This window comes from Paramormyrops kingsleyae, chromosome 5 (genome assembly GCF_048594095.1).
Source record: "Paramormyrops kingsleyae isolate MSU_618 chromosome 5, PKINGS_0.4, whole genome shotgun sequence".
NCBI classification, from domain to species: Eukaryota; Metazoa; Chordata; class Actinopteri; order Osteoglossiformes; family Mormyridae; genus Paramormyrops; species Paramormyrops kingsleyae.
Window position 1 is genome coordinate 16176498 of NC_132801.1, and position 14138 is coordinate 16190635.

The 14138-nt window shown below is 41.7% G+C and overlaps 2 long non-coding RNA genes across 2 annotated transcripts; both read left to right on the forward strand.

The window, feature by feature from the left end:
- Window positions 1–87: 87 nt before the first annotated feature.
- On the forward strand, window positions 88–808 carry LOC140590870 (uncharacterized). Its single transcript, XR_011991743.1, has 3 exons — window positions 88–226; window positions 356–471; window positions 579–808. It is a non-coding gene; the product is annotated as an uncharacterized lncRNA (long non-coding RNA).
- A 9945-nt stretch (window positions 809–10753) lies between these two features.
- On the forward strand, window positions 10754–12015 carry LOC140590871 (uncharacterized). The gene is made up of 3 exons (XR_011991744.1): window positions 10754–11433; window positions 11563–11678; window positions 11786–12015. It is a non-coding gene; the product is annotated as an uncharacterized lncRNA (long non-coding RNA).
- The last annotated feature ends 2123 nt before the right edge of the window (window positions 12016–14138 follow it).

A 14138-nucleotide genomic window follows, 5' to 3' on the forward strand; every position in this document is an offset into this window, starting at 1 on the left:
ACTACTAATTTCAGCTTCACCGTACACAGAAGCAAATCAAGGTGCTTCATTGTTGAACCGGCGGCTGACATTGCCGACAAGAAGCTCAAGGAGTCTGTGGAGTCTTTGCGGAGAAACATCATTTTGTATTTTCTCCACCTGGACCGCAACCCACCTCATGGTCAGGAAATATGCACCCCTGCTGTCCCTGACGATTTCTGCAGTCCAGCTACAGCAGCCGAGACAGGTACTGTATCACCTGCGGATCGCACACCTTTCAACAGAGTGATTAGCATATGCCCATGGCCAAAGCTCAAGAAGAAGTTAAAGGAAGGTGGTACAAAGGCCTGTACTCATCCTGCATTATTGTTTTCAGGTGATGCAGACTGTGAGGGAGACGCCCAGGCCCCAAAAATTAGATTGGGCAGCAGACATAGGAGGGTCAGCACTTTTATCAAATCCCTCCTCAGGATACCCAAGATGCTCATCAAGGTACTGGGCTTAGTTTTAAGGAGTTAAAATGGTGCTGGATGCATTAGGAGTTATTATGCTTCAGGTAACACTAGTCTGATGGTTGGTGCTGGCTCTGTTCACCACAGAATTTCAAGAAATGGGTTCCATGTTCAACCTAAGAGTCTCCTACCACCAGACCAAGGGCAGCCCCAAATGAAGTCCTCCTGTCGCAGCCTTTTTGCAGCCTATGTTGTGCTGCTCTTCTGGGATATTAATATCCCCGTAACCCTGCGCAGGAAGAGGAACTGTGGCTGCCATGTGCTCAAATAAAATGCACTCTACTTAAAATGTGCATTCAATAAAATCTTGCACCCTACTGTATTGTTGTCTGGTTATATTTCTATACATCACGTAACTATAACTTTTGTCGCTGTTCTGTTAGCATCAGGACAGGTAAAATGTTGATCCCAAGCAGGATTTATCCTTTGCTTGTATTAATGGTTTTATCCATGGCCGCTTCATTTATTCCCAATGAATGCACTTCAAAGATCTGTGTTTTTTAAGGGTATCGCAGCAATTTCTTAAACTTTATCCAGTTCACACTCTTCTTTTCTCTCAAGTGCATGTGGAGAGTCTTCCCTAGCTAACTGCAATTAAAACGCTTCATACCAGAGTGAGTTGGTAGATAGGTTTGAAGTTATACACATTTGTATAATTCGTCGCACAGTGCTGTGCTTGCCACTGTTTCAGACTTTACACCCGAATCTCTATATCTGAAATATAAACATTAAATACACGCAAGATATGACAAAGGACATTTGACTGCTTGTTGTTTGATTGCTTCTCAGTGCATATTAAATATACAGGGAAGCCAACTGTAGAGGCTATGAAAGCAAACATACATCCATTCATCTTTAAATTCATGATTTTCCTCATGTATTTTTAATTCTTCTTGGTAGCCAGTGATAAATAATGTGTGTTGATCCACAGTATTAATGTGTTACATCACACTTTAAACTACTGGTGGTTTTTTAATAGACAGTTAAGTCCACGTAAACTAAACCAGATATGACTGCTTTAACAGTTACGTTTTACTTTCCTCTAATAAAAATGATTAAAATTACTTTGAGTTACGCCTATTTCTTCATTCTTTTTCAAAGCAACAAGGGGGCACTCAAAGAGCCGAATACTGCTCAGGAGCCTCGGGTTGGTCTAGGCCAGAGGGTGACTCGGGAGTGGATTTTCACTCTGGTACCATTCCCCTGCCACGAAAAATTCCTGTACCGTCCCGATCCCATGCAAAATAACGTTTAAAATCCTGTACCGCGCAATCCCAAAACGAATGATTCCTGTCCCATCTTGGTCCGATTTTTTTTTTGCCTGCTAAAAAAAATACTGTCCATGGATTCCTATGCTATTTCTAGTAATGGCCAACTACTAGGCTATATAGTTGGATGATCAGATGTATTGACGAGACACATACACCAGTGCTGCATAGTTGGAACCTTTACTTGAAGAAACTGCCATTACACACGTTACTATTAGCAGGCTTATAACCAAATGTCACACTGCCCACTAGTGGTGGAACTACACATAGCACATTACATATCAATACATCTCCCCTTTTGTTGTTTTAAATCAGGGGTGGCCAATCTTATCTGCAAAGGGCCGGTGTGTATGCAGGTTTTTTGTGATAACCTGTAGGTCTGCTGTTCAAACCCAGGTGTGAGGACTCTTCAGCCAATCAGTCCTCTAATTAGTAATCTAATTAGGGAGTTTCAGCGAAAACCCGCATACACATTGGCCCTTTGCGGATAACATTGGCCACCCCTGTTTTCTCAAAGATATTTTTATTGATTTTAAAACATGAAAAAGACACCAGCAACAAAACAAAAAGCACACACGTTATTTCAAAAGACCTCACTAAATATGACCTCACTAAATACGTCAATTCTGAAAGGGTTGCATGAAGAAATCAGATAACATTGCAGTAGAGTATTATAGGAAAAAATGATAATTTAGACATATTCAAAAAACAGTAATGATAACAAGGTCTGCAACTCTAAACCCAAAAACCTTACCACATAATAACCCCATCCTCTTGCCAGATTGATTAATTAAAAAGAACACGACGACAATATTGTTTCTGGAACCTTACTGGGTATTACTAATAGACGGAGTCTGAGACCGAAGACTTGAAAAATACTCCAGGAAGGGCCCCCATAACTTCTGAAATTCTTTGCTGGTATCACTAATCGAGTAGCGTATCTTTTCGAGGCTTAAACAGGACATAAGGTCCATCATCCATTGAGCATGGGTGGGTGGAGCAGCACCTTTCCATCTGAGTAAGACTGCACGTCTGGCTAGAAGGGAAGCAAAGGATAGTGTCCGGCGTTTCACCGGGGTCAGACATGTATCAGCATCACTGAGGCCAAAGAGCGCGATCAAAGGGTCGGGGTGTATAGGCTGTTTGAGGACTAAGGACAGGGTTTGAAATATCCCCCTCCAGTATTCTTCAAGACTAGGACACGACCAGTACATGTGAATAAGCGAAGCATCCTCATTTCCACATTTGTCACAGCGGGGATCCACATTCGGGTAAATACGCGATAGTTTGACTTTGGACATATGAACTCTGTGCACAATTTTAAACTGTAAAAGACAATGGCGGGCACATAAAGATGTTGAATTAACCAACTTAAATATTGAGTCCCAAGTGTCCTCACTCAATGACACGTTAAAATCCTGTTCCCAAGCAGTTTTGATTCTATTAATAGAAGGACATTTCATACCAGCCAGTTTGTCATAAATAACGGATATTAACCCTTTGCGCGTTGGTTGCAAAGTAAGAAACATATCAGCTGCATTCATAACTGGTGACTCAGGGAAAGTCCGAATTAGAGATTTGAGAAAGTGTCTAATCTGCAGATATCTAAAAAAATGAGTATTTGGGAGATCAAATTTATCAGAAAGTTGAGTAAAAGATGCGAAGCTATTGTTGAAAAACAAATCATTAAAACACACAATTCCCTTTCTATGCCAATCATAAAATACAGGGTCGGATAAAGAGGGCTGAAAAAGATGATTTGATAAAATTGGACTCAAAAGAGAAAAACCAGTTAAATTGAAGTGTTTTCTCATCTGAGCCCATACTCTCACAGTACGCCAGACAACCGGATTATCAATTGACTTGTTTCGGGCTAAAGGAAGTGAGGATCCAAGAAGTGCCAAAACAGAAGATTCTTTAGCTGAATTCAATTCCAATGACACCCAGGATGGACAATTATCTTTGTTTTGGGAATAGAACCAAAACACAATACAGCGTATATTAGCTGCCCAATAGTAATAACGGAAATTAGGCAAAGCCAGGCCCCCATAACGCCTAGATTTCTGGAGATGAGCTTTATTCAAACGGGGATGCCTTCCTCTCCATATATAAGAGGATATATCTGAATCTAAAGAAACAAAAAAAGATTTAGGAATAAAGGTAGGTATTGACTGGAACAGATACAAAAATTTAGGTAGTACGTTCATTTTAACGGAATTAATTCTCCCCACTAAAGATACAGAAAGAGGGGACCATTGTGTCAAGGACTGTTTTGTATGATTCAATAGCGTAAGAAAATTTTCTTTAAAAGAGCCATTTGTGCTTCCTTGTAACTGTTATACCCAGGTAAGTACATTGGTCCTGTGCCAATTTAAATGGGAAATTAGAATATTCAGAAATTGGTGCTCCATCCACAGGGAACAACTGACTTTTGTGCAAGTTCAATTTATATCCTGAAAAACTACCAAATTGAGTAAATATTGAAATCATGGAAGGCAGAGATATTCTCGGGTTTGACACATAAATCAACAAGTCGTCTGCGTACAGGGATACTTTATGCTCAACTCCTCTCCTCCAGATACCTGAAACATCCCCACAGCTTCGAAGTGCAATAGCAAGTGGCTCTATAGCCAGATCAAAAAGCAATGGACTTAAGGGGCACCCTTGACGTGTTCCCCGTTGAAGATTAAAGGGTTGTGACTGTTGTGAATTAGTAAGAACAGAAGCGTACGGGCACAGATATAATAGCTTTATCCAAGAGATAAATTTAGATCCAAAATTGAATTTTTCTAAAGTTGCAAATAAATATTCAAATGCCTTTTCTGCATCTAGACAGAGGATACATTCAGGAGTCTGACCGGAAGGGGAATATAATATATCAAATAAACGACGGATATTAAAATAGGAATAATGATTTTTTATAAAGCCGGTTTGATCCTCAGATATAGAGGGTATAATATTTTCCAGCCTGCGGGCTAAAACTTTGGCTAAAATTTTAACGTCAACATTTAACAAGGAAATTGGCCTATATGACGAACATTCAACAGGATCTTTACCTTTTTTTGGGACAAGGGTGATGCATGCCTCATTAAAAGATGAAGGCAGTTTACCACACATAAGGGAATCAGTCAAAACTAAACATAATTGAGGTGATAGCAGCGATGAAAATGCTTTAAAAAATTCAACAGGAAAACCGTCAGATCCTGGGGATTTACCAGACTGCAGAGAAGAAATGGCTGCCTCTATTTCCTCCTGTGAAATAGGTTCATCTAATCTCATCCTATTGTCAGAGGAAAGCATAGGAATATTCAAAGAGTTTAAAAAATTCTCCATCAGAGTACCATCTTGTGGAGCTTCAGAAGTATAGAGTTGAGAGTAGAAAGTCCGGAAAGTATCATTAATTTTAGAATAGTCAGAAGTGATGTTACCATTATCCAATCGAATTTTTGTGATATGCCGTTTTGCCTGGACACCTTTCAGCTGGTTGGCTAGCATCTTGCCCGATTTATCACTATGAATATAAAACGAACTCTTACTCCTCAAAAGCTGGCGTTCAATTGAATATGTCGAGAGGAGGCCAAATTTAGCCTGGAGCTCCACTCGTTTATCATACAGCTGAGGATTTTTGAACTTAGCATAAAGCTGATCTATTTCTTTAATTTGACTGGCCAACTCAAGCCGCTCTGCATGTGCCTTTTTCTTCAGGTTAACGGTATAAGAAATAATTTGTCCCATAAGGTAGGCTTTTAACGTATCCCATATTACCAGGGTGGAGATCCCAGGTGTAGAATTTGTTTGGTAAAAGAATATTATTTGCTCTGCCATGAATTTCAAAAAGTTCTTATCTGTCAGGAGAGTTGAGTTAAAACGCCAATGTCTCTTGTATTGGGAGACATCGGGAAAGGTCATGGATAACACAACAGGGGCATGATCAGATATTACTATGCCCCGGTAATCACAAGAGAGAACTAGTGAGATCAACTGACTATCAATTAGGAAATAATCAATCCTAGAATAAGTACGGTGGACCTGTGAGAAGAACGAGTACCCTCTATCATTAGGATGGAGAAAACGCCATACATCAGAGACACCATAATTAGATAAAAAGGACTGAATAAATGAAGCAGATTTACTAATTGTAACAGGGTTAGCAGAAGATCGATCTAGCACAGGATCCAGCCAACAGTTAAAATCACTGCCAAGTATGAGAGAGTATGAGCTCAGATCCGGTAGTAGAGAGAAAACACGCTCAAAAAAATCTACATTATCAGCATTGGGGGCATATACATTGGCCAGTATTACTTTGGTGTTATATAGTTTTCCTGAAACAAAAACATACCGACCATTGTCATCCGAGATTACATTATGTTTCTCAAAGGGAATGTTTTGGCTGATAAGAATTGAGACACCTCTAGCCTTAGCCTGAAAAGTAGAATGAAAATGTTGACCCCACCACCGGGACATAAGACGAGAGTTATCAGATCCTCGAATGTGTGTTTCTTGTAAAAAAGCAACTGCTGCTTTATACTGTTTGAGGTGTGAGAACACCTTCCTTCTTTTAACGGGGTGGTTTAAACCCTTGACATTTCAACTCACCAAGTTTAAATGACTACCCATTCTCCATCTTAAAAAAGCAGGTTAACATGTACATTGAAAGACAAGGTTCCAGATATGGATAACAAAATAGTCCTGACATAACCAAAACGATCTCCTGAGATTTGACTGGCACTAGAGGATGTCTCCCCCCCCCCCCCCCCCCGCACCCACTACCCACCCCCCTACCCATCAACAGGAAAGCTGCCAAAAAAACTAGCAGCAAGCTCACCAAGACACCTATTGTGTACCCTCACAAAGAAACTCTTCCTGTCTCACTCAAAAAATCTCCAGCTCCCAAATAAATTTTGGGTACTCAAATACACTCCAAGGTTAACTATGAACTTCTTGAAAAAACATATCCATAACAAAACCAACGCAAAATATATTACCAAGTTTACATACTGCTGAAAATTGGCAAAGTATATTAACAATGTACCAAAATAACAGAAATACAAACCATTAGGTTCAAGACTGCCTATAAGCGTCCTTGCACAATCCGAAAACAACAGGGAGAAAGAAAGAAAAAAAAAGTAAATAAATTCAGGCAAAGTACTCACGTAACTACCATGCGGATAAACGTGGTAGCTACCACAGCAATCTGAGCGAGTCCGCCATAGACATCCAAATTCTGTACCATAAAGGCAAACACGAAGAAGGTAGTAATATTCAGTTTAATACGATCCAAGCAGACGTTCACGAAGATTCCAACGTAGTAGGTAGGCCATCCACAAATTTCCTCGCCTCGGCGACCGAGCGTAGCCACTTCCTGTCACCGTTGAGAAGGGTGATGCGGAGTCGTGCAGGGTACAACGAGGCAGGTTTGAGTCCGCGTTTATACAACTCGGCCATCACTTCTCTGTATTCTACGCGTTGACCCAAAACCTCCGGGCAATAGTCCTCCACGATGCGGATCTGCTGACCATGGTACTCGAGCTTCCCCCTCCGTCGGGCTTCTCGGATCAGAGTATCCTTTGTCTGATAGCGATGGAGGCGGATGATAACAGGCCGTGGTCTCCGTCCTGGATCCGGCTTTGCTACAGGTGACCGATGGGCTCTATCAATCTCCGGCGGGGTGGGTAGCGTACCATTTCCAAAAACGTCGCACAGTAGACCCGCAAAAAACTCTGTAGGACGCCCACCTTCGACAGACTCCGCCAGCCCCAAGATGCGCAGGTTTTGTCGTCTGCTTCGGCTCTCCAAATCGGTAACTTTGGCCAGTAGTTTAGTATTGCTGTCGCTGAGGCCGGAGCAAACATTCTCTAGTTCTTTAAAACGCTGGCTTAGATCCTCCGAGACAAGCTCCAGAGACCCGAGCCGTTGCCCATGGTCTTGCACTGCAGACCGAACTTCGTCGAGTTTAGTTTCCATTGAACTAAAAGACGTTCTGAACTCGGTCGCTAGCGTTTCTCTGTGCTGCTCTAAAAGCAAGGTGATGGCCGCCATATTTAAGCCAGGTGTCGCGTCCTCCTTTTCCCCCGCTTTGACGCGTTTTGAGGTCATTTAAGCGCAATTAAAAAACAAAAAACGAGAAAAAAAAAGAAGAAAAAAATGAAACCGAGCAAAATATAACACTTTAGTTATGGATTGAAAGATTGAGGAGTGGGGACTTTGAAAAAGTTAGCGGGAGCTCCTCTACCTTGTTCCTTTCACATCCCCCTATCGACCGAAAGTCCCCCCCTGTTTTAAATAAAGATCATCTTATACAAACCTTAAAAGGCACAAAAATAGTCATACCCACGTCCATGACATCACAAATGGTCAGATTAGTTCATGAAGGACATTTGGGTGTAGAAAAGTGCAAAAGACGTGCACGGGGTGTTATACTGGCCGGGCATGCACAAGGACATTGAAGCTTATGTACAACACTGTGAGACTTGCCAGCGCTACAGATATCGACGGCCAAAGGAGCCCATGAGGCCACAGGAAAAACCTCGAGATCCATGGAGAGAAGTAGGAATGGATCTTTTCCAATTGCCTGAATAAGGGCTACTGGTATATTCATTATAATTTTGTTATATAACTCCTTAGAACAAACAGTATCATATTTAGCATAAAAATCCTCCAGTCCAAGTATGTTACCATTTCGATCCATATGTACCACTGACTGAATACGTCTTGCCATCCAGTCATCAACACAGATCGAGCAGCGCCTCTCAGTCGGCTGCACAAACTGGAACCGCCTCCATGACGACAGAACTTTGCCCTTATTGGCTGAAGAGTTTAATTACACGAATGACGTTGGTATCCCAGGAAGTTCCGATGCTTTATCTGCTATTTCTCCCGAATATCACCTAAAGCAGTGAGAACTGGTTTTCAGTTAATTTACCTGGTAAAATAAAGTTTAAATAAATGACATAAATGCTCTAATAGTACACGTAAGTTACTGGTTTATTTATTGTTAGTTACTGCAGTGTTGCGCTGCTTTATTTGTTTCATCGTTATCTTCTGGCAGTGCTGCCATTGTAGTCAGCTCTCGCAGATTAGGAGTAGAAGTTGTCCGACTTGGCTGCAGTCAGTTTATACTCCACCCCTGCAGCCGCCGGCAGATCTCGCTCCACGTCACGTCAGCTGCAGACAGACCTAAGGCCAAGTCGAACGCACCCTTAGTTTCCACAGCCCGACTCCCAGCAAGGAGCTTCCCGCGTGGCTCGAGGGCTCCTTGCGGCAAACTGGTCACACAACACATTAACCAGAATATATTGAAGGCATGTTTACTTCGGAAGACAGAACAGAATAGGGCAGGATCGCACGTGTGCACACTGATTCAAGAAGACATTAGGACAAAACGCGCGTTTGTGCGAGAAGTGTATATAATCTGCGTTTGACTAAAATAAACTACTAATAAGCAAAGTGTGGCCCATCACTATTCTGTTCAGTTATTCATATAATTGGTCCAGCACTGTTAAAAGCTGACAGAGTACTAGAGTGAAGCCTACTCCAAATCTAGTACGTGTACTTCATTATACCAGCATAACAATTACAACACGTAGCCGAGATATATTGAAAGCAGGCATACCTGTTGGAGCCGTTCTATTACAAATTTCTTTATTTTTTCATAATCCTTCTCGAGATGGCGAGAAACACTCCGTGCTAAGACTCCTTCGATCTCAATGCAAGTCGCACCGATGAGAAGCAAGTCCTTCGCCACGTCGATGAATTCTTGTCCTTCTATAAAAACAAAAGGTCTCAAATCTTGCCTCCACATGCGAGCCATCGTGTTCCTGAGCCTGATCTTCACAATTTCTGGAACTTCTCGCTGCACTTCATTACCAAGCGATCTGCTGCTACAAGTGTGTCTCGACATGCTAATTGTCCCGGAGTCAGGTGCATATTTGACTATGACTTTGCACGTATTACAAGCAGCGTAGGGAGTTGGTACTCCATCGCACTCTACTCCATCTTACAAACGTCTTTAAAGTTGCGGACTTGCCCAACAGATCCTTAAAAGTCACGCAGGGATCATATATACTCCGACTTTACGTTGCAACGCCGTTTTCTCTGACTCCATGTTTTAAACTGACTGTCGCCGGCCGTTACCCACACGTCACGCGCTAATCAGGTGACCGCTTCCATTCGATCACCAATATTTATCATGATTTTTTTTTCTTCTCCTTTATGTCTCAGGCAGAGACCCATGTAATTGAGATTTGTATATTTATTTCATGGACATAAGGCAATAAAACGGACAGCTTCGCTATTTACTTAATTTTATGAATAATTTCAAAGTACAGTATAGGCTAGCTATTTCGAACAATTTTCAAATTACAGTGCTGTATAAATTAAATTACTGAACTGTGTATTATTCAAATAGGCTATATTAATACAATACAGTATCACTGTACATAAATATTCAATATTCAATTTTATTAACAGCGCATTTTCACGACGCTACGTTGCCTCAAAGGGCTTATTGTAGTTTCGCTGCTGCATCTCGGTGGCTTGTTTTTGGCAGCTTATCATAAGCTTTAATGAGCCTATATTTGTCACTGAGAGAAAATGACTGTCCTGTCATGTTTTCTGTGCACACCGCATTAGCTTCGGGTATCTATAGTCAGAAGCAGATGGGCTACCGCAAGGTAAAGTACTAGTAGGGCGATCAAAGTAAAGTAAAAAATAAAATAAAATACCAGTTTTAATTTGTTATCACGCTTAAAACAAACACTGTAAGCGGACTACTTGATTATTATACGCGAATTATTTAAACAGAATTTGTACAGTAATGATTTTGTCCCAATTGCTTTTTGAGCTATATATGCGACTGATCACTATATGCAGTTTCCACCGTATTTATAAATATATTATGATTCCCGGTTCCGCTGCTCCCCTTTGGATATTATTTGCTTCCCATTCCCAGTCTAGGGGAAGTAATGATTAATCTGCCGGCAACCCCCCTCACCCAAATCGTCAAATTTCACCTCATCGTCAGTCCGTGGCCGATTTTTGTCGCAGGGTTGTCTGGCCGGCACAGATTATCAGCATCGGTACAGGAAACCTTGTTATTGGATCGATTCGGACCGCAAAGAAAGTCATTGTGAGGATGGAAATGTTATTATGTTAAACTTCCCCTAGGCAAGCCATCGCTGTCACAACTAGGTATGTCATTGGCTGCATTTGCCACACGTGACGCTGTCCCGCTGAATTCCATTTCCATGGAGACGATTGTGACGAAGGCGTTCTAAGACTACGTAGGCAATAGCCACGTATAAATTCTGAGGCGCAGTTCCCGAGTCTCAGAACGACCTTTTGCAGCACCATAGCAAGACCCATTCAGTTCTCTCTCTTTAACAATCAATTAAGCATTAAAATGTGCAACCAAATGAAGGCAGTCTGGCGCGTGGAGGTATTTTTTAAAACTACTAATTTCAGCTTCACCGTACACAGAAGCAAATCAAGGTGCTTCATTGTTGAACCGGCGGCTGACATTGCCGACAAGAAGCTCAAGGAGTCTGTGGAGTCTTTGCGGAGAAACATCATTTTGTATTTTCTCCACCTGGACCGCAACCCACCTCATGGTCAGGAAATATGCACCCCTGCTGTCCCTGACGATTTCTGCAGTCCAGCTACAGCAGCCGAGACAGGTACTGTATCACCTGCGGATCGCACACCTTTCAACAGAGTGATTAGCATATGCCCATGGCCAAAGCTCAAGAAGAAGTTAAAGGAAGGTGGTACAAAGGCCTGTACTCATCCTGCATTATTGTTTTCAGGTGATGCAGACTGTGAGGGAGACGCCCAGGCCCCAAAAATTAGATTGGGCAGCAGACATAGGAGGGTCAGCACTTTTATCAAATCCCTCCTCAGGATACCCAAGATGCTCATCAAGGTACTGGGCTTAGTTTTAAGGAGTTAAAATGGTGCTGGATGCATTAGGAGTTATTATGCTTCAGGTAACACTAGTCTGATGGTTGGTGCTGGCTCTGTTCACCACAGAATTTCAAGAAATGGGTTCCATGTTCAACCTAAGAGTCTCCTACCACCAGACCAAGGGCAGCCCCAAATGAAGTCCTCCTGTCGCAGCCTTTTTGCAGCCTATGTTGTGCTGCTCTTCTGGGATATTAATATCCCCGTAACCCTGCGCAGGAAGAGGAACTGTGGCTGCCATGTGCTCAAATAAAATGCACTCTACTTAAAATGTGCATTCAATAAAATCTTGCACCCTACTGTATTGTTGTCTGGTTATATTTCTATACATCACGTAACTATAACTTTTGTCGCTGTTCTGTTAGCATCAGGACAGGTAAAATGTTGATCCCAAGCAGGATTTATCCTTTGCTTGTATTAATGGTTTTATCCATGGCCGCTTCATTTATTCCCAATGAATGCACTTCAAAGATCTGTGTTTTTTAAGGGTATCGCAGCAATTTCTTAAACTTTATCCAGTTCACACTCTTCTTTTCTCTCAAGTGCATGTGGAGAGTCTTCCCTAGCTAACTGCAATTAAAACGCTTCATACCAGAGTGACTTGGTAGATAGGTTTGAAGTTATACACATTTGTATAATTCGTCGCACAGTGCTGTGCTTGCCACTGTTTCAGACTTTACACCCGAATCTCTATATCTGAAATATAAACATTAAATACACGCAAGATATGACAAAGGACATTTGACTGCTTGTTGTTTGATTGCTTCTCAGTGCATATTAAATATACAGGGAAGCCAACTGTAGAGGCTATGAAAGCAAACATACATCCATTCATCTTTAAATTCATGATTTTCCTCATGTATTTTTAATTCTTCTTGGTAGCCAGTGATAAATAATGTGTGTTGATCCACAGTATTAATGTGTTACATTACACTTTAAACTACTGGTGGTTTTTTAATAGACAGTTAAGTCCACGTAAACTAAACCAGATATGACTGCTTTAACAGTTACGTTTTACTTTCCTCTAATAAAAATGATTAAAATTACTTTGAGTTACGCCTATTTCTTCATTCTTTTTCAAAGCAACAAGGGGGCACTCAAAGAGTTGCATAAATGCTCTAATAGTACACGTAAGGTAGTGTTTTATATATTGTTAGTTACTGTAATGTTGCGCTCTTTTATTTGTTTAATCGTCCAGTCTGTGAAGAGATTATTTTGCCCCTGAGGCTATTCCATTGGTGCGCTCCCCCGCAATACCTCTGCACCCCCCAGTTTGGGAACCACTGAGTTAGAGTATGGAATAGTCTTCCTACTAATGTAGCGCAAGCTAAAACCCTGGATTCCTTTAAATCTGAGCTAGATAAGATGTAAACAACTCTGAGCTATTAGTTAAGTTCTCCCTAAACGAGCTTGATGGGCCGAATGGCCTCCTCCTTTATTATGTTCATGTATGTTCTAATTCGACTTTTTGAACCTTGACCCTGTGTTACATCACTGTTTGTTGTCTGTCTGTCTCAGGACTCTTCTGTTTGTCTGCCATTTTTCTATTATTCTGTCTGATTTGGGATTGTCATGTTTTTGCCTTACTGTCCATGACCTTGGTTTCTTTCTGTGGCACTTTCAGTAAGTGACATCTCTTTCGCCTCATTGTGTTCCCATTTTCTGTGACGACTTCATATGATCTGGGCGTTGTCTCTTTGCCCACCTTAGCCAACGCTCCCCACTGCCACTCACATCTTACCCTCCTGTGCGAGTCGGTCACAGAGGCTTAGCTGTTCTCTTGTACAGTTCAGTCTGTCTCTCATCATGTGTGCTTAATGCACTCCTTTTCATCTGATGTTTTGCTGATGGAAGTCTGGTTCTTAGCTTCCGGTTCATCAGCATTTCTGCTGGTGAAAGACCATTCTCCAGCGGTGATGCTCGGTATTTCAGAATAGCCAGCTAAGGATCTTCTGCTTTTTCTGCAGCTTTTTTCAAAATACGCTTCACAATTTGCACTCCTTTCTCTGCTAACCCATTTGACTGTAGGTAGAGAGGTCTTGAGGTTATATGTTTGAACCCATACTTTTTAGTAAAGTCATTAAAGCATCGGCTCCTGAATTGTAGTCCGTTGTCACTTACAACAGTCATCCATGGCGTGCAAACATGGCTTTTGTACATGCCACGACCCATTCCACTGTCATGTCACTCAGCCCTGCAAATTCAGGGCATGTGGAGTGATAGTCCATGACTAGGAGGTAATCTTTGCCTTTCAATTGGAAAAGATCCATTCCTACTTCTCTCCATGGATCTCGAGGTTTTTCCTGTGGCCTCATGGGCTCCTTTGGCCGTCGATATGTGTAGCGCTGGCAAGTCTCACAGTGTTGTACATAAGCTTCAATGTCCTTGTGCATGCCCGGCCAGTATAACACCCCGTGCACGT